The sequence below is a fragment of the Lactuca virosa genome, chromosome 3 (genome assembly GCF_052849685.1).
Source record: "Lactuca virosa cultivar CGN04683 chromosome 3, Lactuca_virosa_CGN04683_v6, whole genome shotgun sequence".
In the NCBI taxonomy this organism is placed as follows: Eukaryota; Viridiplantae; Streptophyta; class Magnoliopsida; order Asterales; family Asteraceae; genus Lactuca; species Lactuca virosa.
In genome coordinates, this window is record NC_136428.1 from 56,209,907 (window position 1) to 56,228,296 (window position 18,390).

Below are 18,390 nucleotides of genomic sequence, written 5' to 3' on the forward strand. Positions count from 1 at the left end.
ATTTAGGGTTGTGAAAAAGGCGATGAATATGGCAGTTTCTTTTTCCATTTAGGGTTGTGAAAAAGGCGATGAATATGCCACTTGAAGGGTATGATCATCACCATAACCCCACCGCCATTAGCATCGGTTCATCACCATCTCCCCCACCACCATCAGCATCGGTCCTCTTCCACCACTTGGTATCAGTTGATTCAACCAAGTTTCAAACGGGATTCAGCCCATTTAGCGGTGTCAATGGCCCGATTCACCCACCCATCGACAACTAGGTTTGAAGTAACCATGAACGTTTTTTTTTCTTTCCTATTCATCGGTTCAAGAACCTATAATTTAGAATAAGTTTAGTGTTTTAGGGATTATGATCGTGTCCATCTGATTGAGAGAGATAAAGAATAAGAATAGACATAATGGGAAGAAATGAGGGGGTGGGAGTGGGTGTTTTAATTTCTTTTCGTTTTTAAGTTAAAATTAGAAAAAGAAAAAACATAAAAGAATATAAGAAATGACAAAAAAGAATTTTTACAAGCTCAAGAACCTTTCACACAAGTTTTAGAAACCACGGGGACCGAGTTTATAAAAAAAATAGCAGAGACTGAACTTGTGATCTTTGATAAACCACAAGGACCATTTATGTAGTTTTATTTACTTTTTATGTACCTTTTTAGGTTTCTAGTGATTGACATTACTCTTTCCAATGAAGGCTTCTTCTCTTATGATGGCACATCAACTTTACCCTGAAGTCTAGTCCTAATCTTTTTAGTGTAACATCCCAAATTTCAACCTAAAATTTTCATTTAAAAATAAAAGCATTTGTTACAATTACAACTTCTAGGATTTAAATAAAATCATTTGATTCAAAACATTTATCAGAGTATATACATAAGAGTTATTAAGTGTGGAAATCTTCAATGGATGCGATGCAATCAAGTCACGTCTTTCTTTAATATAAGAAAACCTATAACATATATAAGAAAACTCTTCTAGTTTTTACTGTGAAAATAATTAACTAAGTTGAAAATCCAAATTTATATTGTTGAAATGAAAATTTCAATCTATAAGAAACATCTGATAAGTATTAAAATATATATACTAATTGGTAATTATTAAACAAACAAGCATTCCACATTTCCACCGAAGGAACAGGAATGCATAATGAAGAAAGTACAGGGTCTTTTTTGGAAGGTACTGATATTATAGGTACGTTATGTGTAACATTTTGTTAACCGTAACCACTTATCGCGTTCACACAAAAAAATCCTTCTTCATTTTCCCTCCCTTTAAAATCCCCAAATCTCGCACACACACACACAAACATAACTGAATGAAGGTACTGATACTATGGCGATGAAACTGACGGAAGGCGTGATATCGATGTTATCTACTGGGAAATTGCAACTGGTGAATGTGAAACCTGTGCTTCAGGCGATGGATGTTCGAGTTGTTCCGTCACAAATTTCATCTGCTGTAGGTGGAGAACAAAAACAGGAGAGATACATGCTTTTTCTATCTGATGGCTCGTTTTTTCAGCAAGGGATGCTTGCTACTCAACGGAATGAGTTGATTAGATCTCAGGCTCTCAGCAATTGCAGAAGGGTTCGATTGTTCAGTTGAAGGAGTTTGTCTGTAATTCCATCCGTGACCGCATGTATGTACTGTCTTCATTCAGTTATGTTTCTTCATTTTTATTATTCATATCACAGATCAAAAGTTATTTCTCAAAAAAGTAAAAGAAATGAAGAGGTACTATAAGTTCCTGTATAATTTGATGGCAATTATTGTATAAATACTGTCTCACGGATTTTTGATTTATTTCCAGCGTTCTTATAATCATCGACCTTGATGTGATACTTGAAAACTGTGATTTTATCGGTGATGCAAAACCATGTCCAGTTGGTGCCCTGCAATATCAATACAACTAACGGAAGGTGCAATATCGATGTTATCTAGTGGGATATGGCAACTGATCACTGGCCTGAAACCTGTGCTTCAAGTGTTGGATGTTAAGATTGTTCAGACAAAAAGAGGTGCAGCAGAAAACACCGAGAGGTATCGGCTTCTGTTATCTATTACATGAACAAGAAATGGAAAGAATGAATATTCTTCGTTACTAAATCTGATTACATCCTTTCTCTAAATATTATTAAAAGAGAAACCTTATGACATCATCTTAAATAATCTGGACCCTTGATTGTATTTTAATCTTATTTTTTCCACCCTTAGATCAAATTGCTGACATCATCTTCCCCATATGGAATGTATTTAATTCCAATAAATGATTTCCAATCGTCAAACAATAACTTACATTCGTTGAAATGGAATGTATTTAATTCCAATAAAAGTTTTCCATATTTTAAATCTTGAATTTCCAGTTATGAAGATTTTAATATGGTCAATTTTAAAAGCATATTACTAACAAATCATTTCAACCAAGGTATTAATATCAACCATTAATATAAATCCGTTTATATTAGTAAACCATTAATATAAAATCTATTTTTATTAGGAAATCATTAATACCAAAAAATCATATTCAAATTATCACATACATATACGATTCATCATTGAATCTGCGGCTCACTCTTATTTTCAATCATTTCTTTTCTTCAAACCTTCTCCTACAACATCATTCTTATTGCTTATAACTTCCATCATCATTCTCTGCTTGAAACATTCGCTCTTGTGCACTAGAAGGTCAGTACCTTCTTTCGCTTTTTATATTTTTTTCGATTATTTTTTTGTTCCTATATCAAATATATGTATTCATATATTTCGCTTTTCTTTGTCACAAATTACATGAAATCACTTAACTACTTTTCTAAAACTTTTCAAATAATCAGGAAAAAATATTACGTACCTTTAACAAAACATAAATTAACTATCTTGGGAATTGACATTAATTACGAAAATGTTACTTTAATATATTAGAGATGATTATGATTTTTTTTAAATTTTAATGTCACAAGAATCCGATTAATTTTGGCATGATTTTAAAATATCATTGAAATTATTATGTTTTTGTATATCATACCAACCTACTTTTTTATCTTTATATAGTAACAATAAAATTTATAAATTTACACGACAAATATACATATTTCGAATTTTGTAATATTATTATACCTTACAAAATACAACTCCCTCCAAAATAACTTTCGCCATTAATTTCATCCACAATTTCACCAAATTTAAATTTGTATTTTCTTTATATAAAAATTTTTAATGATCCTGATTTTTTTCCTTCAAAAGTATATATCAAACATTTACGTCTTAGATAATGTTGTCCCATTATAATTATTACTTTCCAAAAAAATATCCGTTTAATGAGGAATTTGATTTAATGAAAGAAGTAAATGTTAATTAAAACGAGATATATATTCCATAATTATTACACGGGTTTATTAAAAAATTAATATCAAGGTGTAAACATTAAACATTTTTAAAGTAAAATTTCAGAATACATACAAACGATGATGTTGTACAATGAAATATAAAATTGAATAGACTGAAAAATAAACTATTAAGACTGAAAAAAAAAACTATTAAGACAGTCAATCTTGAAAATAGCATAGTTATGAAAAATTAAAAAGTAATAAAAATTATAAGATACTAGGAGATTTGTAAAAAGTACAATTAGTAAAAGCGTTACGATTATTAGAAAAAAAAAATAAGACTGTTAAGATTAGTAAAAATACAATATATAAACTAAATTATCACAATAGTAATGAAATGTCATTATTTGATATTTCATATAATTGAAAGATATACCAAAATTACATTGATGATATACTAAAATTATTCAAAGTTGCGCCAAAACTAATGCAAAGTTCTTGCGAACGCCAAATAAATAAGAACAAACATAAAAGCTAGCACTTATATTCATAGTCAATTTAAAATAAACTAATCATGATTTAGAAAAGAATCTACATTGATGATATACTAAAATAAAATCCATATAACATTTAACATTCTATAAATTATATTATATGACTTTATTTGAATAAATGAAACAGTTGTCAATATTTAATGTAGTGGAAAAAAAATGGTATATTGGTTATCAATATATGTTTAAATTAGGTAACCTTATTATGGAAGGAACGTCTAACTAAAATGCTTATAATTATATAACAATATCATAACTATATGAGACGAGAAATGTCGTTCAACTAATAAAACAAAAAATGTTGTCTACAAAGAGATCCTTCAATGATTATAGATATTTATCATTTTCAATGTATTTTCTACACATTTCAATAATACCAATAACCATATATTTTTTTATAATCATTATGCAATATCTGTAGACAATTATATGTTTTTTTATGTGTTTCCCGCGTTTAACGCGGGCTATAATTTAGTTTCTATATATATAGCAAGAGTAAAATATGAAATTGAATAACTTGTATTGTAAAATTACTAATCTGCCCTTCTCATTCTCTAATATTCCCCCTCAAGATGTATCTGAAGAATAAATATTCTTGAGAAACATTTTGGATATAAAGGGTATAATCTTCGTAGAAGGCAACGGTTTTGTGAACATATCAACTAGTTGAAAAGCGAAAAGCTGATCGAATTGGCATGAGTTTAATAGATTTGTCAAGCACTTTCTCACGAACGAAATGGCAATCTATCTCGATATGCTTAGTACGTTCATGAAACGTGGGATTAGTTGCAATCTTGACAGCAGCATCATTATCACAAAACATCAATACAAGGGCATTGTGGGAAATATTGAAGTCTTTTAGCAACTGTTTTAGCCATATCAATTCACACGAAGTAGATGTCATTGCCATGTACTCTGCTTCTGCAGAGGAACGAGAAACAGTGGGTTGTTTCTTGGATCGCCATGAGATCAATGAGTCTCCTAAGAATACACAAAACCCAGTTATGGATCTTCTGGTGTCTAAACATCGACCCCAATCTGAATCACAAAAAGCCTTCAATTGGAAATTTGATTGTTTGGAAAATAAAACACCTTGACCAGGACTTTGTTTTAGATAGCGCGAAAGATGTTTAGCTGCATTCATGTGAATATCTCTTGGATTCGACATAAACTGGGACAATTGTTGTCCTGCAAAAGCAATATCTGGACGAGTTATGTTGAGATAAATGAGTCTTCCAAGTAGTCGTCTGTAAGTAGGATCATCCAAAAGAGTACCATCAAATTCATTCAAAGGTTTCCTTAGATCCATTGGAGTATTAACTGGTTTGGAACCCAATAATCCAGCATCATCAATTAGTTGTAATGTATAATTTCTTTGGGACAAAAAAATTCCTTTAGATGACTTTGCTACTTCCAATCCCAAAAAGTAACCCAAATTGCCTAAGTCCTTGAGTTTAAAAATATGACTTAACTGTAACTTGAGCTTGGCAATTTCAATGGAAGACGAACCCGTGATGATAATGTCATCAACATACACCAACAAAGCAACATAATTCTCATTTTGACCTTTGTGAAATAATGAATAATCTGATTTGGATTGAGTAAAACCCACTGAAAGCATGAAATGAGAAAACTTCTCAAACCATTGTCGTGAAGCCTGTTTCAACCCATAGATAGATTTGTGAAGTTTACACACAAGCTTAGACTTTGAACTTGTTGGTAATTGTTCCCCCTGAAGATGAATACCAGGTGGAATATCCATGTAGACTTCCTCATGCAATGTGCCATTAAGAAATGCATTATTAACGTCCAGTTGGACTAAATCCCATGACTTTGCAGCAGCTATAGCAAGAAGCATCTTTACAGTGACAAGCTTGGCCACCGGTGAATAAGTATCAAAAAAATCAACCCCTTCTTGCTGTGTAAAGCCCTTAGCCACCAAACGAGCTTTATGTCTTTCTACTTGACCATTTGATCCACATTTGACTTTATATACCCAACGACATCCAACTGAATTTTTACCAGGAGGTAAGGGCATAATGGTCCAAGTATTATTTGCTTTCATAGCAGCCAATTCAGATGACATGACATCTCTCCATTCTTTAAAATGACTTGCTTTAGCATAGGAAGATGGCTCAACATTAGCTGAAACATTCATAATAAAAGCTTTGTGTGTAGAAGAAAGTTTGTCATAAGAAACATAATCTTGGATAGGATAAGAGCAATGTGTATTTTGAACTGCATTACAGTGAAAATCTCGAAGATATGATGGCTGTCTTTGTGGTCAAGTTGACCTTCTAAGAATTGGTTGAACCTCTGCAACAATTGGCTCATTATCTTGATTATTAGGTGTGTGAGTGGTAACATTTGGAACTTGGAGATTTTCAATACTTTCATTAGAAAGAACTAATGACACCACAATATGAGAAAAAGGATCATTAGACTTGATCACAGAACCATCTTGAAAGGGAAACAAATCTTCATGAAAAACAGCATCACGAGAATAAAACATTTTATTAGATGTTAAATTTAAGAATTTGTATGCTTTCATCTCTGGTGGATACCCCATAAAAACACATGTTATGGCTCTAGGGTTGAATTTTGTTCTTTGTGTAGTGAGAGTAGATACATATGCAAGACAACCAAAGGTTCGAAGATGTGAATATTCTTGTTGTTTACTATAAAATCTGAAATATGGTGATTGATTCTTGAGTAAGTCAGAAGGTGTTCTATTGATGAGATAAGAGGCTGTAAGAACACATTCATGCCAAAATTGATCTGGTACTGTAGCTTGAAACATTAGAGCCCTTGCAAAATGTTGGTGTTTGCGTTCAACAACTGCATTTTGTTCAGGTCTAGCAACACATGAATGTTGATGTAAAATGCCCTTCTCATGAAAGAAAGATTGAAAATCCAATTCTTTTGCATTATCTGAACGAAATTTCTTTATGCTCTTATTGAATTGATTAAAAATCATGTTGTAGAATCTTGGAATAACTTGTTGAACATCTGACTTGTTTTTAATGAGAAAATCCATGTATATATAGTGTAGTCATCCACAATTGTTACAATATAACGAAATCCTTGAGGACTAGGTATATGAAACGGACCCCATATATCACAATGGATCAAATCAAACGATTCATTACACATATGATTCATAGAAACAAATGGTAATTTCTTCTGTTTAGCAAGAGGACAAACTGAACAATGAAATGGAGAAGAATTTTTAACAGCTACACGACCCAATTGATCTTTAACAGATACAATTCGTTTAAACAAATAAATTTATCACTGCTGGTTGCACTAAAAATACAGCACAGGGAAGCAGGGTCGAATCTTCAGGGACACAGCCTAAAAGTCAATGCCTTTTTGCATCAGACACATCTAGTCAAGAAACAGAATATAAAAGGGGGGTATTTTATTAAAACTAATAACTAGAAATGCAGTGATAATAAAGTAAACGAAAATCAATAATAAAAATGGTTTCAGCTCTGCTGTAACTTTCCTAATCATGCAACTGATCCAGATCTGATTATTTGAGATGCGTTCTATCTAAGCTGGTACTGAGAAAAACTAACAAGCTCTAGTAATTTCTCTTTTACCTTATTTAGTTAACCAAAACAAGCTCTTCAATTAACCCTAACTCTTTACTGTCTAATCAAACAAGCTCTTAATTAAGATCAGAAAAGTTGCATTAAGTTCTTTGTAAAATTCCCAACAATACCCAATACTTCTCACAAGCTCGGAAGCGTAAAGGTATGATTTTTACAGTTTATAATAAAGTCAAATCCCAAACACGGAACCGATTTATTACTTGTTACTTATTACCAATTAATTAGAACAATTACGGATTCTATTAACTGATTAACTGGAATGATAAAACCCTAGCTAGGTGATCAGACTAACAAGAATCAAAATCAAACATTCATTAAGAACAAAACTGAAGAATCTAGATAGAAACACAAATCAAAAACTAGATCTAATGATCAATCACATGAAAAGTACTTATCTTTGCAGAACTGAAAACTAGGGTTTAGCCAGACATGGCTAAAATCTGATCTAAAACAATAAAAAGAAACATTAAACTACTAAATCTTACTAAACTAAACGTAGGAGATGATCCACAGTCTTCAGATCTTCAGAAATCGTTGAAATCGGAGAAGAAACACCTCCAAAATCTTATTTTCGTTCTCTGGAACCTCTGGAATCGCCAACTTAGGTTACATGAATGCTATCAGGGTCTATTTATACGTCCAACAGCAAAAACGGCGCACCTGCGATCGCATGTACACAACCTGCGATCGCATGTACACAACCTGCGATCGCAGGTTTTGAAATAAACGCGTCTGGAGCATTTTTAATGAAGTAGGATGCTATTTTGACAGTTTTTGGCCAACCTGCGATCGCAGGTATTGAGTTTTCACTTCCGGATGAATTTTGGGCACAAAAGAACCTCGAAGGCAACCTGCGACCAAACCTACGATCGCAAAAAGGGTCACCTGCGATCGCAAGGAGACAATCTGTGATCGCAGGTTGTGCCTATGACGTCCAAAATTTCGTCTACCTTTCAGATCATTTTGAATCGTGTCAATCGGAGTTACGGTTCTCGAGATATGGTCAAAATACTGACATGGGGTCAAAGCTGCCAGCAACATCCTTTAACTTTCGATTGCATATTCTATCTTCGTGTGATCAATTCAATCGAATGTTTCTTGACCAAAGCATCTTCCAAACATTCCTCATAATCCTTCATAAGTCCCAAGCTCCATTTTAAGCTCCAAACGCGCATCCAACTGCTCCCAAAGCACTGCTCCACTCGAACTATCTGAAATTGACATAAAAACATGAGCAGTACGGGAATTCTAACGAAAGACATGAGCTGAACATTGTTTAAACAAATGACATGCAAATGTACAAAATATGATCCTAAATGCTAATGAAAACTACCCTATAAGATGCATAAAACGACATCTAACAAATCTCCCCAAGCTTAAACCTTACTTGTCCTCAAGTAAGAAGAAGATAAAACATTATAAACAAATGGACATATGTAGATGACATAAAAAGGAACTTAGAATAAAAACTAAAACAAGATTAAGGAAACTAAAAATTTAAACTTTATCAAAACACTTCACTCTTTTTTTTTGTTTACATGATCAGATTTCACAACGAGGAAGCTCCAATGAAATCACTACCTAGATAACAGTCTCAATACTTTATATTAACGATTCGTATTTCATATTTAATAAGTCAAACCAAGCTTGAGCAAATAATTTTTACGTCGAATTAAATTTGTGAAAACATTGTATTTTATAAAATAATTTCACGAAAATTCGTTTATAAAAACTTAGCTTGTCCAACCCCTCCTTTTTTTCCGAACTCGTCCAGTAAACGCGATAAGCTCCATTATGGACAGAAAATCCAAGCTTACCCTTATGATTCCACTATCGAGGGATCAATCTCATTATACAACACATCTTCTTTGTCTCGATCAACTCTTTAGATTTAACTTGCTTGCTTCTTGATTTTGACTTGAACTTGACTTGGATTTAACTTTGAATTGCATATTTCTTCAAGTTGCTTGATATACCATTTCTAACATATATATAGATCGGGCACGAATTTTACTTTGAGGCCCACCATATCTTCAGTACTTCAAAAATGATAACTATTTTGTGGGTATAACAAGAGTTCCCTCCCAACCTCAAAAGGCGCAGAAACTATAGGGTTCAGTACTTCAAGGAATGATAAGGGTTATCCAATCTAGGTTCTTTTTAAGGCATTCAAGGAAATTATTTTCAAAACACTGTTCATTTTTCCATCCCACACTTCCATTGTAAAAATTATCTGGCTCATATGTTGGGTCATATTGAAAACATTTAAAGCACTTGAAAAAAATAATTCTTAAAATTGATTGTAACGAGACTGTTATTTTCGGTAACTATCACACTTCATCTTAACAGAGCTATCGAATGTAAAAAATATCCTCATCTCATGTAAAATATTTTTTAAAGATTTTTAATTTTATTTTTTTTATATGCAGAAAATAAAAAATAACAAGAAATAATAATATTTTTTGGTTTTTCTTTGTTTTCTTATTTATGAATGCAGAAAAATAAAATATTTTTTGGACTTTTTTTTTGAATTTTTTTATATGCGAATGCAATGCAGAAAATAAAATGCAAAAAGAAAATTTTGAAAAATTTAACTAAAAAAACTGAAAAATTAAAATTTTAAACAAAAATGCAAATTTTTACACTAACCCCCTCCCCAAGCTTAAAATGATGTATTGTCCTCAATGGTTAGAGAGGAATGAACAGCTCAATAAAGAATATAAGAGCAAAAGGGTTACAACTAGGAATGAATGTACCCGATAAAAGTGCAGAAATCTGATTTTGACGAAGATGTGGCGAAAAATCTGAATTTCAGCAACTCTGTCGATCCTCTGATTTCCCCAAGCTTGCTTGGAACTGCGACCATCTCTTTATTGATAGCATAAAAACTAAAAAAAATACTCATCGGGTTGCCTCCCAGAAAGCCGCCCTTTTTTAAAGTCGTTGGCTCGACTTTGCCCAACCAAATTAACTAACTGGTGTGGTTGGGACTTCTCTGAAGCTCAACTCTTTTCCTTGTGACTCCAGATCCCTTCAAATATGGCAATATGGGTGGATCTGGAACTTGTTCAGCAAACGGGAAAGACTCCAAATAGTTATCAGATAAGTCTTTTAGTTGATTAGACTTCTTTCTCTTTCTAATCTTCTTTTTCTTCCCAAAAATCTTCTCTTCAGATTCTTTAAACTTTCTTCTTTTCAGATTCGTATCTGAAATCACATCTCCCACCTTTTCTTTGTCCAAAAACATTTTCGTTTTCAGATTTTCATCTGATTCTCCCTCAGAATCCAACTCCTCTTCTTTTTCCAAAAGTTTCTTTCTTTTCAAAATTTTATCTGAATTTTTCTTAGCAGATTCCAGCTCAACCTCTTCCACCTCCCCAAGCTTATCTTCTGCCAGCTCCTTGGATATATTATCAGATGAATTCCTGTCTAAAAAATTTTCTTGCACAGAGACATTAGAAAACTCACAGCAACCCTCAGACAAAGGACTGCTGGTACCCGTATAATTGACAGAAATATTTTCAGAAGGAAAATCATCATTATTAATTTGAAATTTAACCACTTCCTCATCAAACTCCATTGAAATTGTGCCATTAAAAACATCAATTTTTGTTTTTGCAGTTTTCATAAAAGGCCTTCCCAAAATAATAGAGTTCACATCTGAAGTGTCCAAGTTTCCAATGTCCAATATATAAAAATCAGCGGGAAAAATCAAATTATCCACTTGGACAAGAACATCCTCCAGTACACCTTTTGGGTGTACTGTCGAGTGGTCAGCCAATTGGATAATTGTCCCGGTCTTTTGTAAATTTCCTATTTTTAATTTTTCAAAAACAGAATAGGGAAGGACATTAACTGAAGCTCCTAGATCAAGCATGGCTTTTGGAAAACTAAGGTTCCCCAATTTACAAGGAACTGAGAAAATCCTCGGATCCCTACACTTTGGAGGCAAACGTTTTTGTAAAATAAAGGAGATATTTTCGCCAGCTTTTACAATTTCATTATATTTCATTTTTTTCTTTGAAACACATAAATTTTTAAGAAACTTAGCATAGTGAGGGATATGTTGGATAATATCTAAAAGTGGTATATTTACCTCAACCTTGCGAAGAATTTCCATAATATCTTCATCATCTCTTTCGCGCTTCGTACTCTTCGGTCTTGATGGGAATGGAGGGTATGGCTTGTACTCCTTCAGAATTGGCTTGGGTAGTGTTGGAGTTTCTTTTTCTTCCAGTTTTTCAGATTCTTCTTCAACCAACACCTCTTCAAACTCTTCAGCTTCAGCTTCTTTTTCTATCCCTTCCACATCTCCTTCTTCTATCAGAACCTCTTCAAACTCTTCTTCATCTTTGTTTTCTGGTTCAGATGAGCTTGGGCCTTCATATGTCTTTCTGCTTCTCAAGGAAATAGCACTCACATTGTGCTTTGGATTGTTTTCTGTATGCCCTGGTAACTTTCCTTGAGACTCCAGACGACCCACAGAAGTGGCAAGTTGAGACACCTGTTGTTCCAGATTCTTGATACTAGCTCTAGTTTCGGTCTGGAATGCTTGGGTGCTCGTGGCAAGACTCTTCACTATATCTTCTAAGGCCATGCTGGAACTACTGGGTTGATGTTGCAAAGGCTGCTGGAAATTCTGGTGCTGAAAATTCTGCTGATTCTGAAAATTTTGTTGAAAACCCGGCTGCTGAAAATTTCGCTGCTGCTGAAATCCGGGTGGAGGCTGAAATTGTTGTTTCTGCTGATATTTATTCTGAAAGTTCTGTTGATAGCCCCCGACAGCTTTGACTGCAACTGTATCCTCTTGCAATATTGGGCACATGTCAGTAGGGTGATCAGTCTTCAAGCAAATCCCACATTGTTTCTTTGCAGCGGCTTTTTCTTTAGTCAAGAGCAAAACAACTTTCGTCAATTCAGATATCTGAGCTTCCAGATGAACATTGCTGACTTCCTTAACACCCCTTGGCTGATCTGGATACCACTCGTCTTCATTCCCAGAATGTTTAGACTCGATCGCCAGCTTTTCCATTAGCTCTCTGATTTCAGTTGGGGTCATGTCTGAAAGTGACCCTCCACTTGATGCATTTATAAGTCGCCTCTCCATGGGTATCAAGCCTTCGCAGAAACACTGGTACAACTGATAATCACTAATGCCATGTTGAGGGCATCGAACCAGCAGCTTCTTGAACCACTCCCAATAAGTGTGGAGAGCCTCTCTTTTGCCTTGCTTTATACCAAGAATCTCTCTGCGCAGGTTTGACACTTTCGCCTCAGGAAAATATTTCTCTAGAAAAAGTTTGGCGAGTTCATTCCAGCTTGTTATTGAACCAGACGGAAGGTCATATAACCACTCTTTTGTTGCATCTTGAACCGAAAAGGGGAATGCCCTTAGTTTGATATGGTCTTCAGTAACTGCATGCGGCTTCATTCCAGAACATACCACATGAAATTCCTTGAGGAATTTATGTGGGTCTTCGTTTTCTAGACCACGAAATGTGGGAAGAAGATGAATCAGCCCAGATTTAAGTTCGAAATTTTGGGCTTCTGGAAACGTAATGCAAAGGGGTTGTTGGTTGACCTCTTGAGTGACCCACTCTCTATGGGTCTTTTCTGCTTCGTCTCCACTCATAGTTAAGTCTTCAGATTCGGATTCTGAAGAATCTGTGGTTTCAGTTTTAACGGAAGAGGGTGGGGAGTAAGTTTTATATGGGCTGTTTTGAGGAGAAGATGGGGGTATTTTTGGAAAAAACGGATATGATTCATTCCACAAGGGTGTGCCTAGTGGTGTGGAGGTTTCTGGGGGTATGGAGGATGATGAACTAAAAAGACCAGCTGATTGTTTCTTTCTTGCTGCCTCTTTTTTCAGTCTCCTTGCAGTTCGCTCAATTTCTGGATCAATAACTAAAGGTGTACCTGAACGAAAAATCCTTGGCATAAAACTATTAGAAAGCACCGTGTCCCTGGCAACGGCGCCAATTTGTTAACACGTTGTCCCGCACGTATTAAACAAATAAATTTATCACTGCTGGTTGCACTAAAAATATAGCACAGGGAAGCAGGGTCGAATCCTCAGGGACACAGCCTAAAAGTCAATGCCTTTTTGCATCAGACATATCTAGTCAAGAAACAGAATTTAAAAGGGGGGTTTTTGATTAAAACTAATAACTAGAAATGCAGTGATAATAAAGTAAACGAAAATCAATAATAAAAATGGTTTCAGCTCTGCTGTGACTTTCCTAATCATGCAACTGATCCAGATCTGATTATTTGAGATGCGTTCTATCTAAGCTGGTACTGAGAAAAACTAACAAGCTCTAGTAATTTCTCTTTTACCTTATTTAGTTAACCAAAACAAGCTCTTCAATTAACCCTAACTCTTTACTGTCTAATCAAACAAGCTCTTAATTAAGATCAGAAAAGTTGCATTAAGTTCTTTGTAAAATTCCCAACAATACCCAATACTTCTCACAAGCTCGGAAGCGTAAAGGTATGATTTTTACAGTTTATAATAAAGTCAAATCCCAAACACGGAACCGATTTATTACTTGTTACTTATTACCAATTAATTAGAACAATTACGGATTCTATTAACTGATTAACTGGAATGATAAAACCCTAGCTAGGTGATCAGACTAACAAGAATCAAAATCAAACATTCATTAAGAACAAAACTGAAGAATCTAGATAGAAACACAAATCAAAAACTAGATCTAATGATCAATCACATGAAAAGTACTTATCTTTGCAGAACTGAAAACTAGGGTTTAGCCAGACATGGCTAAAATCTGATCTAAAACAATAAAAAGAAACATTAAACTACTAAATCTTACTAAACTAAACGTAGGAGATGATCCACAGTCTTCAGATCTTCAGAAATCGTTGAAATCGGAGAAGAAACACCTCCAAAATCTTATTTTCGTTCTCTGGAACCTCTGGAATCGCCAACTTAGGTTACATGAATGCTATCAGGGTCTATTTATACGTCCAACAGCAAAAACGGCGCACCTGCGATCGCATGTACACAACCTGCGATCGCAGGTTTTGAAATAAACGCGTCTGGAGCATTTTTAATGAAGTAGGATGCTATTTTGACAGTTTTTGGCCAACCTGCGATCGCATGTACACAACCTGCGATCGCAGGTATTGAGTTTTCACTTCCGGATGAATTTTGGGCACAAAAGAACCTCGAAGGCAACCTGCGACCAAACCTACGATCGCAAAAAGGGTCACCTGCGATCGCAAGGAGACAATCTGTGATCGCAGGTTGTGCCTATAACGTCCGAAATTTCGTCTACCTTTCAGATCATTTTGAATCGTGTCAATCGGAGTTACGGTTCTCGAGATATGGTCAAAATACTGACATGGGGTCAAAGCTGCCAGCAACATCCTTTAACTTTCGATTGCATATTCTATCTTCGTGTGATCAATTCAATCGAATGTTTCTTGACCAAAGCATCTTCCAAACATTCCTCATAATCCTTCATAAGTCCCAAGCTCCATTTTAAGCTCCAAACGCGCATCCAACTGCTCCCAAAGCACTGCTCCACTCGAACTATCTGAAATTGACATAAAAACATGAGCAGTACGGGAATTCTAACCAAAGACATGAGCTGAACATTGTTTAAACAAATGACATGCAAATGTACAAAATATGATCCTAAATGCTAATGAAAACTACCCTATAAGATGCATAAAACGGCATCTAACAGTCACAGTATAATTGTTGACCTTTCTTTTGTTGAAGAACATGTCAAAATTATGACAAATATGTTGAGTAGCACCAGAATCTATAACCCAGACTTGAGAGTGATTACCATTATGAAAAAATAAAGAAAAGAATTTACCTGTAGTAGTCTCCTCATTTGGATTAACAGATATCATGTGACTTGAAAGAGCAGACAACAAGTGTTGGCACTGAGCTGGAGTGACACATCAAGTGTTGGCACTGAGCTGGAGTGAATCCTTGAAACATATCAGTTAAGGACTGATTAGTTTGACTTTCACCATGGTCAACCGCAGCAGCAGTGTGATTGAATTTTCCTTTTGACTTGTATGCAGGTGGATAACCATGTATTTTGTAATACTTATCAATTGTATGCCCTTGAATCTTGCAATTAGAACAAAAAGGACGATCTCTGCGAACATTGGTTGAAACTTGCTTGCGATTATTCGATTTAGCAAGAAATGCCATTGAATTGTTGTTTTGAGTATCATTAGAAATTGATTTATGTTTCTCTTCTTGAGCCACCAATGAGAAAACACGGTTGATAGTCGGTAATGGATCCATTAACAATATTTGTCCCCTAGTTTGAGAAAACGAATAATTTAATCCCCATCACATGTTCTGTTTTGAAGTATTCCTCTATCTTCTTCACACCTTCACAATCACATTTTCCACAAGAACAATGAGGCCGATAATTGGACAATACTTCTGATAGAGATTTGAGTTTGGTGAAATAAACACCAACTGGATCTTGATTTTGAGTGAGATTCATTATTTCTCTCCGAATCTGAAAAACACGAGGACCATTGCTTTGTTGAAATCGATCCTTAAGATCGTTCCAAATATCGAAAGCAGATTATGAGAACATGATACTAGCATAGATTTCCTTTGAAACAGAATTAAGAATCCATGATTTAGTTTAGGAAGCGATCCATCAATAAAACCGACTTTATTCTTGACAGATAATGCGATTAACATAGCTTGACTCCAAGAAGGATAATTCTCACCTATCAATGGTTGAGAAACCAAAACAAAACCAGAATTATCTTAGTGATGAAGATAATACGTATGTAAACGATCGTCAATCGGAGACACTGTTGAACCAGATGAATTAGATCCAGAATTTCCAGCAGTCGACATCGGAACAGATGAATCGATATAAGGAAACGATAATCTGAACAATCGAGAAAGAAATTGAAGAATGATCTAAAACGATTCAAAGAAAAAATGATGAAATTTCAAGAACAAACAGCGGAATTCGAGCGATTCTGCTCTGATACCATATTACATGAACAAGAAATGGAAAGAACGAATATTCTTCATTACTAAATCTGATTACATCCCTTTTCTATATATACAGCAAGAATAAAATACAACTTGTATTGTAAAATTACTAATCTGCCCTTCTCATTCTCTAATATTATCTGATGGATTGTTTCATCAGCAAGCGATGCTTGTTACTCAAGGGAATGTGTTGATTAGATCTCGGCAGTTGCAGAAGGGTTCTATTGTTCAAGTGAAGGAGTTGGTTTGTACTACAATTCGTGACCGCATGTAAGTACTATTTTCATTCATTTTTTTAATCGTTATGTTTGTGTGCATTGAATGTATGACTGTTGATATTGTATCTGGAGTTGATATTGATAAATTCATGATTTATGCTGAATAATGTATAGAATCTGTGATATAATGTATAGAATCTGTGAAATTATTGTATACAAGTTTTGTCTGACAGCTTTTTAATTACTTTTTCAGAATTATTGTAGTCATTGATCTTGATGTGATTCTTGGAAAGTGTGATGTCATTGGTGATGCAAAACCATGCGCATATAGGGTCATCAATCATCCAACAACTGTGGCTAGTCCTCAAAGCTCCACGGGCTCTTCAAGCTCTCCAATTTACCCTTCTCAATATGACCATGTTGCAGGGTTACATTGAAAAGTCATATATGTGAAGTGAAAGTGTTGAGGACAGTGACGGAACCAGAAAATTTTACAAGGGGTAGCACAAAAAAATACGTTAAAAGACAATATGATAATTTTTAAAATTGCGATTTCATTAGATAAAACACAAAATCAAAAATCTTGAAATATGATAAAATAACGTATGCTTGATTTTGATTATGTAGATTAGATGTCTACTCTTCAACATAATTAATTACCTTTACAACCTCCTGAAACAAATTCTTGGTATTGTGGTACACAAAACAAGGTTTTTTTTTCTTCATCATGTGGTAAGTGATGTACATACAAGAAAACTTCTCTTTACAATTAATGGACTCATTGATTTCCTATTCGGACTTTTATTTTAAATGTAATTCACCAAAAATAAGCACAGGTCTTTCTTAATTTTAATGTAATTCCACTTATGTATAAAAAAATTTAATGGATTAATTGAGGGGTAGCACGTGCTACCCCTACCAACTAGTTAATTCCGCCACTGGCTGAGGAATCGAGGAAAGAGTGTCATTGAGAAAGTATATGGAGACAGCTGTCCTTATTACAATTAACATTGGCTTTGACATTAATCGGTAATCCTTCAAGTTTTTTTTTAAATGTAAACATTTTGTTTAAGTACAATGTTATTTTCAAATAGGATTAATGTCAATGTTGACCAATAGCATATTTGTCACTGATACTTTTTTTATGCATTCTATAGCCATAAGCTTTCATTTATCTATTAAAAAGATCATTAGAGAAAAAGATAGCATGTTACAAGACTAACGTAGAATATCACATTTGTCGACAGAACTTCCTCATGCAGCGATTACATGTCGTACACATGACTTTATTTATTTATTATAGATTTAAAAAATTTTAAAATTATTATTATTATTATTATTATTATTATTATTATATAACATCAATTGTGAGGGCCTTATCAACAGTGTAGTTTCTCCATTTCTAACTTTGGCCACCAAATTATATATAACATTAATTGTGAGGAGCTTTATCAACAGTGTAGTTTCTCCATTTCTGACTTTGGCCACCAAATTATATATAACATTAATTGTGAGGAGCCTTATCAACGGTGTAGTTTCTCCATTTCTGCCTTTGACCACCAAATTTTCCGTTTTTAGACTTTTCTTTTTGTCCTTTCACACTTCTGCCACCAAAGTTTTCCCTTTTTAGACTTTTGCCACTGTCAGATGGTCAATGGTTGTTGCTCA

General features: G+C 34.2%; 1 long non-coding RNA gene across 1 annotated transcript; it reads left to right on the forward strand.

Annotated features, from left to right (window-relative positions):
* The first annotated feature begins 1,325 nt into the window (after positions 1-1,325).
* On the forward strand, positions 1,326-17,268 carry LOC145162327 (uncharacterized). Its single transcript, XR_013739042.1, has 4 exons — positions 1,326-1,642; positions 1,814-2,043; positions 16,665-16,774; positions 16,976-17,268. It is a non-coding gene; the product is annotated as an uncharacterized LOC145162327 (long non-coding RNA).
* The last annotated feature ends 1,122 nt before the right edge of the window (positions 17,269-18,390 follow it).